Consider the following 15110-nt stretch of genomic DNA (forward strand, 5'->3'; position numbering starts at 1 on the left):
GCTGAATCCTTCCCCTAGTGTTTGGATCTGTAACTCGGCACCTGGCCACGGACCACACTCCAGCCTGGGCTGCTGCCTGGCTCTCTTGTCCATAACCTTGACTGCTGTGAGCGGCCCAGGCTGGGGGTGGGGGGGATAGGAGATGGGCCTCCTTCTATCTCCTCCAAGATGGGGAGTCCAGCACACCGAGGACGGGATGGAAGGCCAAGCAATGTACATCCAGCTCCTTCTGCACATTCAAGTTTGTAAAGAAGATGAGAAGGAGATTAAATAGGAGAAAAGAGGGAAGGAAGAAGTGAATGAAAAGGAGTGAAAGGTGAGGGAAGGGGGCCTATGTGAGACTCAGGACCAAAGTCACAAGAAGACAGATCAGACCATGATCCAGGCTGCCTTGGCTCATGCTTTAAGGCTTTCTATAGATTACCCTTGATTATGTAGCTCTGGCTCAACAGACTCCTCTTTGAAAGACCTTTGAAACTCACCTCCTCCAGGCAGCCTTCCTTGATTGGCTCTACTCTTTTGCCCATCCCCTTGACTCCCTGAACTGTATCACTTTGCACTTATTAATGTCCATGGCTTTCCCATGAATCCAGATCCTCTAGGCAAGGGCTGGAGCTCTCTGCCTCACTGCAGTGAGTTTCATGCTACATTTATCATTTGTGGTCAGAGATTACACTTTTTTCCCCACCACCTTTCTTTGATCAATTTCAGAGGGTGGTTTGGATATATTTTGCACAGCTGTTTTAGACCCAATTTGCCTCTAAGTAATCTTGAGACAGGACCTGCTATAATCTTAAATCTGTTTCTTTTCTATCAGGCTCTGTGTGTTGGACCTGTGAGGATATACAGATGACTAAGCCCCAGTCCTGCCCTCAACCCGCTTGCAGTCCTGTGAGCAGAGTTGAATAGGTGCTAAATGTCAATGGAGGCTGTGGGACATGGGTGCCTGGGAGGGCACAGCAGGAAAATCCAGAAAGCTGAACAGGGAATTGATGTCTGAGCATCCCAAGGACCAAAGGACCAGGAGAATTCACCAGACCGTGCAGAGGGTGTTCCAGGCAGAGAAGACTGCAGTGCCAAAGGCCAGAAGAGGTGAAAGGGCAAGGTGAGCTGGGAAGGCCCCTCCGTGTGGCTGGACAGTGGGCAGGAGGGGGCCTCATATCTCACGGCTGAGGGCTTCATGTATCCTGCGAACACACACAGACTTTAACTCACAGCCCACTTTCCCTTGGTAGGATAAAGGCAAGGACTGCCATTCTAGTTGGCATTTAGAGATCTGCATGTGTCGGGGAGAGTGGGGGTGTAACAATACAGATGGATTTCAAAAACTACTTATGACACAAAGACCACACGCTACCTGAGTTCGTTTATACCAAGATCAAGAACAGACAAAAGTCATCTCCAGTGACAGACGTGGCGAGGACAGTTCCCTCTGGGGGCGGGTACTGACTGATGGAGAAAGAAGGAACTCTGAGAGGTGACGGAAACATCCCACATCCCAATCCTGGTGATGGTTATTCCACCTCGTATAGTCATCAAAACTCACTGAATGCAATGCTGAAGGTCTATACATCTTCCTGCTCATAAAACAGACGTTCAAATGTGTGTGAGCATTCTCGGTTGTCATGATGACTGAAGGGTGCTCCTGGGAAATATCCAGGGGAGTGGCCAGGGATGCTGTCATAATAAAGAACTCCCCACCTACAGATCAGCAGGGTCCTTGTTGAGAAACACTGCAGTAGGCCACAGGGAGCTACAACGGATTCAAAGAGCAGAGAGAACTGGCAACTTCTGGGTTCTGGGAAGGCAGGGCTTTGAGGTGATGGGAGCCCACGGGTCCAGGTATCTTGGGTGTGAAGTGACACAGAGGTGGATATGTGACTTCCACGGCCACTCCTGGGCCTTGTATTTGGCCAACTCCAGACCTGGGAGGCACCCTGGGGTGTCCCTCTAAGGCATCCCAGAAGGGGTTGGAAGGAGGGCAGCTAAGGGAGTCAGAGGCAGCAAATGTCAGAGGGAAAAGGACATGCCCCGCGCTGGCCTCCCTGCCTCAATAAGCACTGGGGATGCTGACTCCGAGCGTCTTCCTCTGAAATGTAGTCTCAATGCAGTTGGAGCGGGGGTTTGGGGGCGCCTTGGGAGACCAGAGGCACAGGAAGCAGGGCTGGATGCTGCCCCTGCTCCTACCAAAAACCATGATCTGAAATCATGAGCCACAGAAGAACACAGCCAACTTCCACCAAAATGCTCACCTGACCCCTTCCTTCAGGAAGCCTTCTCTGACCTCCACGCTGAGCAGGTGCCTCTCCTGGGTCCCCACAGTCCTCAGCTCATCACCAGAGCACAGTTACACACCTAGGTGTGAATTCCTGCTCTGTCACTTACTTGCTGTGTGTTTCTGGAAAGTTACTTAAGCTCTCTGAGTCTTTTTCAATACACTGAGGACAATAAAAACTTTTCTGCAATGAACCGTGATAAAAGATCAGTGAGATAACGTAGTAAGCACTCAGAAACGTTAGTACTTATGGCTACCATAGTGAGCATCTGTACAGACCACTGTTGCCTGGATACTCACTGGTGACCCCAACAGATACACACAAGTTCCTTGTGGGCAGGGTCCCCACGGCAGGTTGATTTCCTGGCTCAGTAAATACCTGCATGTGTGAATGAATCCCAGCTCTGAAAGATCTCTCCTGAGAGCTTTCTTTTTCCACCCACGGTGCCTCTAAATCACAATAATTCTTCAGAAATGGAGGGTGGATTCATTTGTATTCTGTTCCCTTTTCTCTCTTCCCTCCAACGCCATGGAGAAACCTACACAAAATTTACTTAGAAAAATTAATGGTTTCTTCCTGGACCCTCCACTCCTAAGACTTCATTTAGTGGTCTTTTTCGATGAGTACACAAAAATCCTTAATAAAAACCACCCTGCGGTTCCTCAAAAAGTTAAATATAGATGTATCATTTGATCTAGCAATTCCACTTCTAGGCATGTACCCCAAATAATTGGAAGCATGGGTTCAAGTAGGTACCTGTATGTCAATGTTCATAACAGCATTATTCACAACAATCAAAAGTTAGAAGCAACCCCAGTGTCCATCAACAGATGAAGGGATGAACAAATGTGGCATATACATACAATGGACTATCATTCAGTCTTAAAAAGGAAGGAAATTCTGACACATGTTACAACATGGGTGAACCGTGAAAATATGCTAAGTGAAATAAGTAAGCCACAAAAGGACAAAGGGCATATGATTCCACTTATACAAGGTACCTAGAATATGTGAATTTATAGACAGAAAGTAGAAAGAGGTTATCAGAGACTGGGGTGGGGGGAATGAGGACTTATAGTTTAACGGGCACAGAGTTTCAGTTTTGCAATGTGAAGAGTTCTATGGATACAAGGTGATGATGGTTGTACAACAGTATGAATGTATTTAAGGCTACTAACCTACATCCTTAGAATGGTTACAATAGTACATGTTATGTATTGCTTCCTAATTTAAAAGAGGCACCCCAAACCAAATCATCAAAACACTGGAGGGACTCCATCTGCAATCTGACACCCCTCTATCACACCCCTAATGCCTGTGACTCTGGCCTCCTGGCCCATAATCTCCCTCTCCATCCTCTCCTTGGCCCTAGCTCTGGTGTCCACTGTTCTCTTTCCTCCTCAGGATACAGGGCCATGTCATCAGCACCCATGAAATCAACCTGCATCTGTTCACGGCCAACACGTTCTTTAACCTTCTTCTCCTCTTCCCCCTCCCCAGCACCCCCGTCCTGTCCACCCTCTTGGGGATGGTTAAATCAGAAGCCTTGAGGATCTGAGATGGAAGAGTTTGTTCGTGAAGATATTCACTACTGAGTATGTCCACCAAATAAGATATGGCTAAGTAAAGTATGCTAAAGCCACTGAGGATGGAAGAAGGTCATATATGAGCACAAAAGTTATGAGAAAATGTTAAGTAAAAAATGCTGGGTACAAAACTAGATGTGGACTGATTTCAACTATTAAAAGGTACAGATCTGTAGAAGAAACAGAATGGGTTAAAGTTACAGAAACAGAATAGGACAAATAAAATCATGGTTCATCTTACATTTAATTCTGCAGTATACTTCTATTATTTTTATGGTATAACTTATTTTTTAAAGACTGGACCACTCTCCTAGGCAGATGATGAAATCTTTGGGTCCACTCCAGACAGCCACATGCTGCCCACCACTGAAGTCCACTGAATCCCTCCTGAGTGGCTTCCAGAGAATTGGGGGGAGAAAAAGAACATTTCCACTCTTAAGAAAAACATCTTAAAGCTTGGTACAGCATGTCTCTCTAGGTCTTTCAGCCAATCATCTCATCACATGAAGGTCTGCATGTTGCCATCACAGTAACCAGATATGGTCAAGAAGTCGATGCCCTTCATTAGGCCAAAGTCAGGAATTTTTACTAAGACACTGCTCACTTACAAATTGTGGATCCCCTGTGTCTAGCTTGAGGGGATCCCTTCCCAACTCAATGTGCTGCACCCCAGCTACAGAAACTTAAGTCTAGACTGTGTCAAGGGGGGACACAGGAAGGAAGATGGCTCTGATTCTATGTGCCACAGTTGAGTGGGAAAAGCTTTCTTCTAAGAGTCTGGAATTTCTGCAGCTTTGCCAGACATTGTTGGCCAAGGTACTCATCCCACACCTCATCAGATGCAAAAAAGATGGAGATAATATTGAAGAATGGGGGAAGACCTTATTTTCCACAATGCCACGGTTGATGGTAAGGAAGCGCTTTTTGGTGATGGTACTGTGCAAAAATTAAAAGGGTTAAGTGTTTTTTTTTTTTCCTTCAGCTGACTTGAGTTTCCAGTTCCTAGAAATAACAAGACATGCAGAAATCAGATGGAATTTGGACCAGGGCACCTAGAGAGAGTCTATGCTTCTCAGATTTAGATTACCTGTCAACTTGCCCCCTCAGAAGGTCCAGCCTAGTATCTGGTTCTGTCTGCTTGATGGAAGCATCCTATCTCCTCTGTGACAGGACCACTTGTCTGCCTCCCATATGTCACATCATCTGAGGGTCACAGGGAGCCACACCCCTACACTGCGACACTGGTCACTGTCCTCTGGGAAGACAATAGTGTGGGCCTACAGATATCACAGACCACTGCTTAATGCCTCAAGGGCCCTAGAAACCCAAGCCTTACCTCCTAGAGACAGGGAAACAGTCTGGGAGAGGGGACGGACTTTGTTCCAGCTCACTTAATCGCAAGTAAGCTTTGGATTGAACAGATATATACACACGGATAGCTATGCCAACCCTTCCTGGTAAGAACCTCTCTCCTGGTGTGTGGGTTAAATTATCGGTAAAAGATGCCATATATTTTGAAATGTTCACACATATCCTGTTTTCAACTTAATGCAGACAAAATGCTTTAAACGATTAACCATCTTCTGGAGTTTTTCCATTCCTACTTGTAGATCCATTTAAACAATTAATTAGGTACTTGAAGAATTTATACTTCTATAAATAGCTTCTTTCTCCCCACCGCCCTCTCTGCCTTCTTTGGAATCTGTCAATTTATTGAAGAAGATGATAATTCCTTGTCCTGCCAATATGGGCCTTTGTGCTTGAGATGAGTTTCTTTAAAATCTCTACAAGGGAAATGGCTGAGGGCATGGGTTAGTTGCACAAGGGAAAATCTGAAATGAAACCAAAAGGCTGTATATTTGCACAGGAAAGGTGATGAGGGAAGACCATAAAAGGTTACCATTTTAACTGTATTACAATCATTTTGAAGAAGGAATTCATAGGGCCAGGACTCCATCTCAGGCCTATCTGTGCTGATCATGCTCGGCTGCCTCTCCAGTGGACTCTGAACTCTCTGCTTAGTGCCTGTGGGAACGACAATGGAAGGATAAGACCCCCTCCAGACAGGGGAATCTTGAAGATCCCATCCAGGTTACTCATTGCCTAAGAGGAAACATACCATAATCACCCCTGTCTCCAGACAGGTCATAAACTTTTTCTGTATCTATCAGGATGTAATCACAGGCTTATCGATTATTAACTGGTTGGAACGTGACCACAAGCTTATTGATTATTAACTGTTTGGAATGTAACTGCGGGCTTATTGATTATTGACTGTTTGAACACATAACACATGAATGATGGGGTTATTGTGGTTGTATTTACCCTACCTTTGTTTATGTAAGTCTCAAGGGAATTGGCGTGGTGGGTTTGGACACGTACATATGGGGTATAAAAGATTTTCACAAATGCTGGTCGGGGCCCTTGGCTAAGAGGAGACTCTGCCTTGGGCCCGTCGGTGTAATAAACTGCACTCCACTATCTGTATTGTCCTTCTGAGTGAGTTTGTTTCCCGGAAAGCGTGGCTATAACAATTTCAGGTATGTTTTACCATTTCATCTTAGTCAACAGTCACACTGAATACACAGACGTGACTCAAACTTTCATACTTGAATGATATCACAGATATTCAGATCATCTGAGCTTTATCATTTTGATCATACACAGCTTACTGTCCCCTTACCTGACTATGCTACAATATCTTTATTTAGCCCAAGATATGAGGCTTTAAGAGAAAGAGAAGGTTAGACAGCATCTCAACTCAATGGACATGAATTTGAGCAAACTCCGGGAGATAGTGGAGGACAGAGGAGCCCAGAGTGCTGCAGTCTATGAGGTCACAAAGATTTGGACACAACTGAGCAACTGAATACCACCACCAACACCAAAAAGCTGCCTACACAAATGGTGGTTTCCTACTTGTTAGACAACTATTTAGTGAGCAACTGCTGAGAGTCGGGCTTGGTTCTCTGGGCGTGAAACACACATGGAGAATGGGACTTTAATTCTCTTGGATCAATTAACATCATGCGATTTCTTATTACTCAGGCCTGTGTGATCTGGGCCTGCCCCCTCTCCATTTTTCCTTCCCACCCTCCCTCTTGACCTATGTTTTATAGCCACACTTGCTGTTCCCTGAAAACACCAAGCTATTCTTACCCAGGGGCCTTTGCACTTGTGGTCTCCTCTTCCTAGAATCCTCTTCCCCAAGGTCTCCTGCTCACTCCATTCAGGACTTTCAAAGGACTTTCAACGTTTTCACTTCCTTGAAGACGATTCTATTTAAGGGTAAAGCTCTTCCCCCCAGTCACCCCTCACTGGGTTGTATCTGTCTCCAGAGTGTCGCTCACCTCTTGAAATGTTATCCTTTGCTTATGTTTTCTTTTCTGTCTCCCTTGGTAGAGGTAGTTCATCTTTTTTAGCAATGCGTCTCTACAGAGTCTAGAACAACCTCGCGCAACAGATGTTTCTATGTGAATAACGAATGAAGCAACGGGTTCTGGACAGTTTGGGGAGCTCGGTGAGCCAGCTTTGCAGGAGCTGTTCTGGTGCCCTGTCAGATCATGGCCCCCGACTCCTGGGCCTCCTCCCCTCTTCCTGTTGGACTCTGTGAATGGATGCTCAGCCACTCAGGTTCCAAGCCTTGCCATGATTTCTCATTCCTCTCTTCTCTCCTCCCATATCCAGTCCACTGCTGATTCTGACACTGTGGCCTCTGCACCAAATCCTCTTTCTCCTCATTCTTACAAACCTCCGCTGCTCCCACCCCGCCCAGACCCTCCTTATCTCTTACCTATAGGACTGTCATTGTTTCCTGTGCCAGCAGGCTCTCCTCCTCCAATCTGTTCTGTGCAGCCAGAGTGAGTTTCCGAATGGCCATGTCTGATCACGTCTCTCCCCTACTCAAAAACTAAAGGCCGAGCCCTTGGCTTGACACTCCTGCCCCAGCCACTGCCTCCATGTTCCTACCCAGCCTTCCTTCTCACAGCTCCTCTTTCATCCTTTTTTGCTCCAGTGGGAATGAACCACTTTCCAGTTTCTACACTTGTCCTAGAAGCCCCTACCACCAGCTCTCTGCTCTTGCTGTTTTCACTACTTGTAACATTTCCCTCCTCCCTTCCACCATGCAAATCATGCAGACCCAGCTCCAATGCTACCGAGCTTCTCCAAGAAGCCACTTCTCATCTTCAAGAAGAATAAAGCCTTCCTTCTCAACTCTGTCCAAGGGGTCAGCTGTCTCTTTCAGGACAGGTTTCAGGACAGGAGAGGCAAAGTGACACAGAAGAAAGAGATCAGTTTAAACTCTGAGTTTTAACTTCCCCATCTATAAAGTGGGAATAATAACACTATTGATATCATAAGATCAAATATGTAAGTGACAGCCTGTAAAAAAAACTTTGTATATAAGTGATCAAATTCAATCACCCTTAGGCATGAAATAACTGATAAACAAAAGTGCGCCTTCTCCTAGGAAGCTTCATGGATGTCCTATGCTGGCTGAGCCCTAAGTCCAGGAATAGATCAGTGGAGGAGGGATTTTTTTGAGAGACAGGGCCTTTCAGGATCTAAAATCTCATGTCCTTGAGCAATCTTTAAGAAGAGAAGAAGTGGAGGGTATATCCGTAAGGCCAGGGCCTAAATGGTATTAATAGCTACCTATTCGGAGTTTTTCCTATGCCCCAGGCACTGTGCTAAGTACCCTACATAAATGATCTCATCATAGAGTAATAGAAGAGGAAAACCAGGCCCACAGCAGTTATATAAATTAGTGCTTCCTCCCTCCCCCCACCACACTAACAGTTCAGACCTGAAAGCTATCCTGAAAATCTCCAATCCAATGATCTTATTTTTTGAGTGAAGAAATTTAGACCCAGAGAGGTTATAAGCATTCACTGAAATTGTCCAGCCAGGAAGGAGACCTGGAACCCAGATCTCTTCACTCTGAGGGTGAGAGACACCGCGTTGCAATTGCAACTCAGGGGCCACCACTCATTATGAAGTCTATGCAAATGGTGCTTCTGGAGCACTATACCCTTTACATACACAACAATATGAGTGGTTGCTCCTGGAGTAATGCCAGCTGGTCACCCTGTCTCTGCTCCTTGCCAGGCTGCTCCCTCAAGAAGGAAGCTCTCGAGACAAGAGCCTCGGGCCCCTAGAGACCGAATATTGTCCTTGCCAACTCCCCCATCCAACAGTCTTTTCAAAGGTGACTGACTTCATCCATTCACCAGCCACCTTGCACTCACTCCATCAACACACCTCTCAGGACACCTCTCTGCACCAGGCACTGGGTTCAGCTTTGGGGACACCCAGCTGCCCTTGAGGGAGCCTTGCCCTGATCCACCACCCGAGCCTGATGGGGCTGTGACTCAAGCCCCCCGCCGTCCCCCAGCAGCTCCATCAGCAGTACCAAGAGGCTGCATGCAACAAACATCAAGGAGGGAGAGATGGCCGGACAGGAAGGCCCTGGAGACCTCTGCAAAGGGATGGTGAAGGGAGCTCGGTTGGATCAGAAGGCTGAGGCCCTTAAGGACCAGTGGACAGTGAGGGGGAAGGCATATCGTGAGGTCAAAGTGTTGGGGGGGGGTGATGGCTCCTCAACCACACCACCACCTGGTCCAATTGAGGACACTGGTTCTGTGATTTCTGGGGAACAGGACTGAGACCCTGGAATCTGATCTCCTGTCCAGGTCTGCTTCATTCTCCCAAACTAAATCTCAAACCTGGAGTACCTGCTTAAGAGAGATCTCCTGTGAGGCTGAAAGAGGTAAATTGAAGGCTAGCCTTTTTTTTAAACAGTAAATATGGTAGCCAATGAATGGCACCTGCCGCTCCAAGGGGGTGAGGGGGGCAGGGCTGGAATCACAAAGACTTTACTGATACACTGAGGTAAATGTTTATGTTCTAGGGTTTCGGTGAGGATAAGGATGGAATTGTATAGGAGAGGAAGTAAGTCTGAAAGCCAGGGACGCTAGATTCTAAGGCAGGCTTTGCCTTGAACCCTCCTGTGACCTTGGTCAAGCCACCTCCCTGGGCCTCAGTTTCCCCATCTGTAGAATGAGGGGGCTAAATGAATTTCCAGGGTTCACCTGGTCCTGACCCTCGAAAGCCACACGATCCCTGGGAAGGTAAGCCCCTCAGAGCTCTGACCCGAGCAATCTCCAGGTTTTGCAGGAGTCTGGGCCTCAGCCGGCCGGAGGGGCACGCTGGGGGAGGGGAACGCGCTGGGCTTTTATTTTGGGGGTGGGTGGGGGAACTGGTGGTTTAAGCTACACGGTCGGGGGAGGCGAAGCGAAGGCTGGGAGCCACGGTTAACAAGGCCAGCGGGCTAGCGGCGATCTCCAACCTCCACCCGGAGCTTCGGACCCTGGAGAGGTAATGCAGCCGGGAGCCGCGCACCCGCCACAGCGGCAGAGGCTCGGACCCGGGACCGCCATCGCGATCCCTCCCCTCCCGGGAACCGCGCACGAGCTTCGTGGGGAGTGGCTGCTGCTCCCTCTCCTCTCCCCAGCGCCGGGTCCCCTCCCGGGCGTGGAGGACCCCTCCCCCAGTCCGGGGGCGTCGGGAGCCCCATGGGGGCGTGGCGGGGGCGGGCGCCGGCTTCTCCGCCCGGGGGTCTGGAGGAGATCTCAGTTGCCGGGCCTCCCTTGGAGGGACCCTGCGCCCTCCACCTCCCAGCTCCCCACACAAAGGCGCCGACAGAGGCGCCGCACTTACCGGCCAGAGGGCTCCGGGCGCCGGCGAGCGGGCGGGCAGGCTGGCGGGAGGATGTGCGCGCGCGAGTGTGCGTGTGTCCCTGTGTGTCAGCGCGAGTGTGTGAATGTGTGTATGTGACGGGGACCTCGCGGAGCTCTGCGCGTCTGCGTGTGCGGGGGCGTCCGTCCGTCCGTGGGTCCGTCTGCCCTGCGCTCTGTCCCGCGCTCCGTGCGCGCTCCCTCGCCGGGCCGCCTCGCCAAACGGGCTTCGGCTGCAGAGTCTCGGGCGCAGCCGCCGGGTCGCTCGGCACCCTCGGCCCCGGCTCCGCCCCGCCCCCGGGCGGGCTTGCGCGGCTCCCCGGGAATTGCGCAGGGCCCGCGGGGCTGGCGGGCGGGGGGGGGCGGGGAGCTCCGGCGGCGTCCGGGGCCCGAGTCGGGCGGGATCACAGACCCTTCATCCCTGCCTGACCCTGATCTCGGGCGCCTGCACCCCGCAACTCCGCTTGGAGTCCCCGCAGACACTGCGCCCGCGCCGAGGTTCCCTGGACAGGGAGGGCGGGGGAGCGGGAGCACCGCATCCATTTCATTCATGATTTTCTCCTCTCGGGAGCCCCGAGGCCCGGGCCGCGCCGCTACGGCGGCCGTCAGAGGGACCCCGGCAGGGTCGTGAGCACCGAACCCGGTGCAGGGGGGACAGGCAGACGGACGGGGGGCAGGGGAAAGCGAGACAAAGGGGTCATAGCCGGGGCTGGGGGGAATTGTATGGAGGGGGTGCTGTGGCGCTCCCCGCATGACGCCCGCAAGATGTCATTGCCACACCTGCACAAGCAGAGTGGTTGCAAATCCGGGGCGCACCCAGGCCGGGTGCCCAGGACCTGCTCCCGAACTGCCGGTGGAGGCACTCGCCTTCCCACCCTGCCCAGTTCCGTCGCTGAGGAGTAAAAACCTGCCTCCGCCGGATCGCCCCCTCCTGACGCGCGTCATGGGGCGTGCATCTGTCTAGGCTTTATGGAGGGGGGCACCGCGGGGCCGGAAGTTCAAGGAGCTGCCCACGCACCCCACGGTCCCACGTTCCTCAGGCTGGCGCCCCATTCTGTCCCCACTTTTTGAGATATTGGGAGACACACAGGGCCGGGATCCTAAGCTTCGTTTTTACAGGGGGGGGGGGGATGCCAAGGGGCACCATCACAGAGCTACCACCCTGATGCCAGCTACGCCCTCTTTCGCCTGGATTTCTACAATAGCCTCCTTCCTTCCCCGCTGCCACCCTTGGCCCCCCTGCAGTCGATTCTCTACTGTCAGAGCTAACCTTTGAAAACGTAAGTCAGAGGGCGTTGCTCCTTTTCTGGAAATCCTTCAATGGCTCTCCACTCATTCAAGGGAAAGCTACAGCCCCTGTAATGGCCTGCAAGGCCTCTCAGGAGCTGGCTTCCTTTTCGTTAACTCTTTGATTTCACTTCCTACCGCTCCAGTCACAGGGGCCTTTTTAGTGCATCACCAACATGGTAGCCACCCTGTGGCCTCAGGGCCTTTGCACGGGTATTTTCTCTGCCTGGAAACTTCCCCCAGATAGTCACATGGCTTGCTCCTTTACCTCTTAAAAGTGTCGCCCCAAACAGGCTTCTGTGACCACTCTATTTAAAATGCACCCCCATTCCCCCCATTTTCTCCATGGTAGTCATGACCTTTGTTTTGTGTTCCCTGCCCGCAAGGTTCGCTGGCCCTTCACTTCCAGCTCTCACCTTAGTCCTCTGGCATCCTAGTTCTCCAGCCTCACCACACTCTTCTCTAAACAGACTGCATTTTCCCATTTCTAGCCTTTGTTCAGGCTGTGCTTTCAGCCTAGAATTTCTCCGTCCTTCAGCATAAGGCTAATTTTCCCCAAACAGTGTCAGGGTAACATTAGCAGCTACCATAATTGAGTGTTTAGCATGTGCCGGGCACGGTTTTGTATGGAATACCGTCCCCTCCATGTCTTACCTAATTTTTAAGTTCCAGTTCAAACACCTCCTTCTCCATGGAGCCTTCTCTCATATTTGCAAGTACTCAGCCCTCATTCCTCTGTTTTCTGTACCAACGGTGCCTTGTCTTTTTTTGTTGTTGTTTTCTAGGAGGGGCACAGAGCCCAGCTGAGTCTTATTATCCTCAGGTAGTTTCTTGTGGGACAAGGGGAAGGACTAAATGTCAGATCAGCAGGCCACGATGCTTGGTGTGTCTGAAAGCATGGGTCCACGTGTCAGCCGGTGCTCAAGGACCCTCTTTCTCTCCCAGAGAGCATCATCTCCGTCCTTCAGCATAAGGCTGATTTTCCCCAGACAGTGTCAGTGTAACATTAGCAGCTACCATAACTGAGTGTTTAGTATGTGCCGGGCACTGTTTTGTATGCTTCCAATGCTCTTCATGGTGACTTTGTGAGGCAGGCATTTTGATATCACCGTTTTCAGAAGAGGAACCGGAAAGAGATGACTTCTTTACAATCCCACAGTTGTTATATGAGGGGTATGTGTTTCAAATTAAGATCTAGCTGATTCCAAAGCCCAAGCTCATAGAGCAGAGACCCTGGTGGCTGATGCGTGAGGGAGCCTCAGCAAGGTCACCATGGCCCAGGTTTTTGCTGAAGCCAGCTCGGGCATCACAAGGGCATGGCTCTGGGGGTGAGAGGAGACCTTGCTGTCAGTGGTACCTGGGATGTCCTATGGTGGAAGCTAGTTGTTGCCCTTCATAAAGTCAGCTTTGGAAGGCCAGAGCTGCCTCCTAAGCATCCCTACCTGTGTGCTCTGGGTTCATAGCCCATCCCCAGCTGTCAGGTGTGGCTAACAATGCCCAGGTCAAAGGGTTATGGCGAGGAAGGAGCATGATAATATACTTACAGGATAGGAGGGGATCAAAAATGGTCTTTCTCCTTTGGTTCTTATAGGGAGTTTCTGTTGCTTAGAGATATACTCAAACTTGTCTTCTCACCCCGTTTCTCCCCTGTGCATCCTCTCACTTAAATTTTCCAGATTCCTGTAGTCCATTGAGCGTTGCCCTGGAATACAGGTAAGGAAAGAAAGCAACATTTATTGAGGGCTAGCCTTGTTACTTGTGCGCACTCTCCTTTCTTCTTTGCAAACCCTTGGAAAGGGAGGTTCTATTGTTACCAGTGAGGACATTGAGGCACAGAGAGCTCAGAGGACTTCCCTGTGGCTACAGCCCTCACTAATTAATAGCAGTAATGAGATTCTAACCTACATCTGATGCTGCACTCAGCCAGCACCTGTCTTCTTCAATCTCATCACCATAAAAGCAACTCCATTGATTTCCTTTCTCATCTCTGATGGCGAAGAAGGAGTGTTCTCTGAGGTCCCCAGCAATGAAGTAGTTGTGAGGTTGGGAGGATTTAGGCTTCCTGAGTCATTCTGTGTGACTCACCTACCCTCTCTTGATGGAGAGAGGCAGAGGGGTTTGGGAGAGAGAAAGATGGGCTGAGTAACCAGAGAGTGTCTTGCTGGTGGTTTCTGATGGACTGTTAGAGTCAATATTTCTTGCTTTTGACTTCTCTTCCAATTCACTCCATCAGTAATGAAATGTTTTGCTTTGGTGAAAATGTTCCCCTATCCAGATTTTTATTTATTTACTTACTTATATATAACCTGCCCCAATCCACGAAGGATTTGAGGTTGCTTACCACTGAAGTAGAAACCATAAAACAATGTTAAAATATCAACAGAGACAGAGAAGCAGGACAGGGGAAGATGTAAATAAACTTTGAGAGACAAGACCAAGGCTTAATCATTACAGCTGATGTTTACTGAGTTCTTCCAGTCTGCAGAGGAACTTGTGCACCTTATTTCATTTAGTCCTTAAAAGAGTCCTACAAGGTGGGTGCTCTTACTATCTTTATTTGGGGATATAGGGAACCAAGGCTCTGAGAGATTAAATATGATGACCAAAGTTATGTAGCTAGTCAGTTATAGAAAAAGTGAAAGTTCAGTCACTCAGTCGTATCCAACTCTTTGGGACCCCATGGACTGTAGCCTATCAGGCTCCTCCGTCCATGGGATTTTCCAGGCAAGAGTACTGGAGTGGGTTGCCATTTCCTTCTCCAGAGGATCTTCCTGACCCCGGGATCGAACCCGGGTCTCCCACATTGTAGTCAGATGCTCTACTGTCTGAGCCACCAGAGAAGTCATAGAGCCAGCATTTAAATCTAGTTTGGCTTTGGAACTCATGTCCTAACCACTGTCCTGTCCTGACTCTCCAAGGGACAGAAGACTACACATTTGCTGACCACTCTGGATTCCTCTAGTGTACTGGATTTGAGTCTCATATTTGGTTCTGATTTTCTTGGATATCAAAAAGGAAGGGAAACAGCAAGTGAAATAACACTAATACCCTCACAGCCTTCAAGTCTGCTCAATGTCACTTTCTCAATGAGGTCTAGCCTGACTCCTCTTCCAAATTCATACTGGAACCTGCCTCTTCCTGCTCCCTTCAGCAATCCCAATCTCCTTTTGTCTTTGCTTTTATGATGACACATTTTATCTTCTAACGTATTGGGTGCTTTATTA

At 49.4% G+C, this 15110-nt stretch overlaps 1 protein-coding gene across 1 annotated transcript in view; it reads right to left on the minus strand.

Moving 5' to 3' along the window:
• The window catches only part of PTPN5 (protein tyrosine phosphatase non-receptor type 5), a 57093-nt gene extending 46203 nt beyond the window's left edge, over nt 1-10890 (minus strand). Inside the window, exon 1 of the mRNA XM_043874884.1 lies at nt 10583-10890. The gene's annotated coding sequence lies outside the window, so the exon portion shown is untranslated. The remainder of the gene's footprint in view (nt 1-10582) is intronic.
• Nucleotides 10891-15110: the final 4220 nt, after the last annotated feature.

This window comes from Cervus elaphus, chromosome 2 (assembly GCF_910594005.1).
Source record: "Cervus elaphus chromosome 2, mCerEla1.1, whole genome shotgun sequence".
Lineage (NCBI taxonomy): Eukaryota > Metazoa > Chordata > Mammalia > Artiodactyla > Cervidae > Cervus > Cervus elaphus.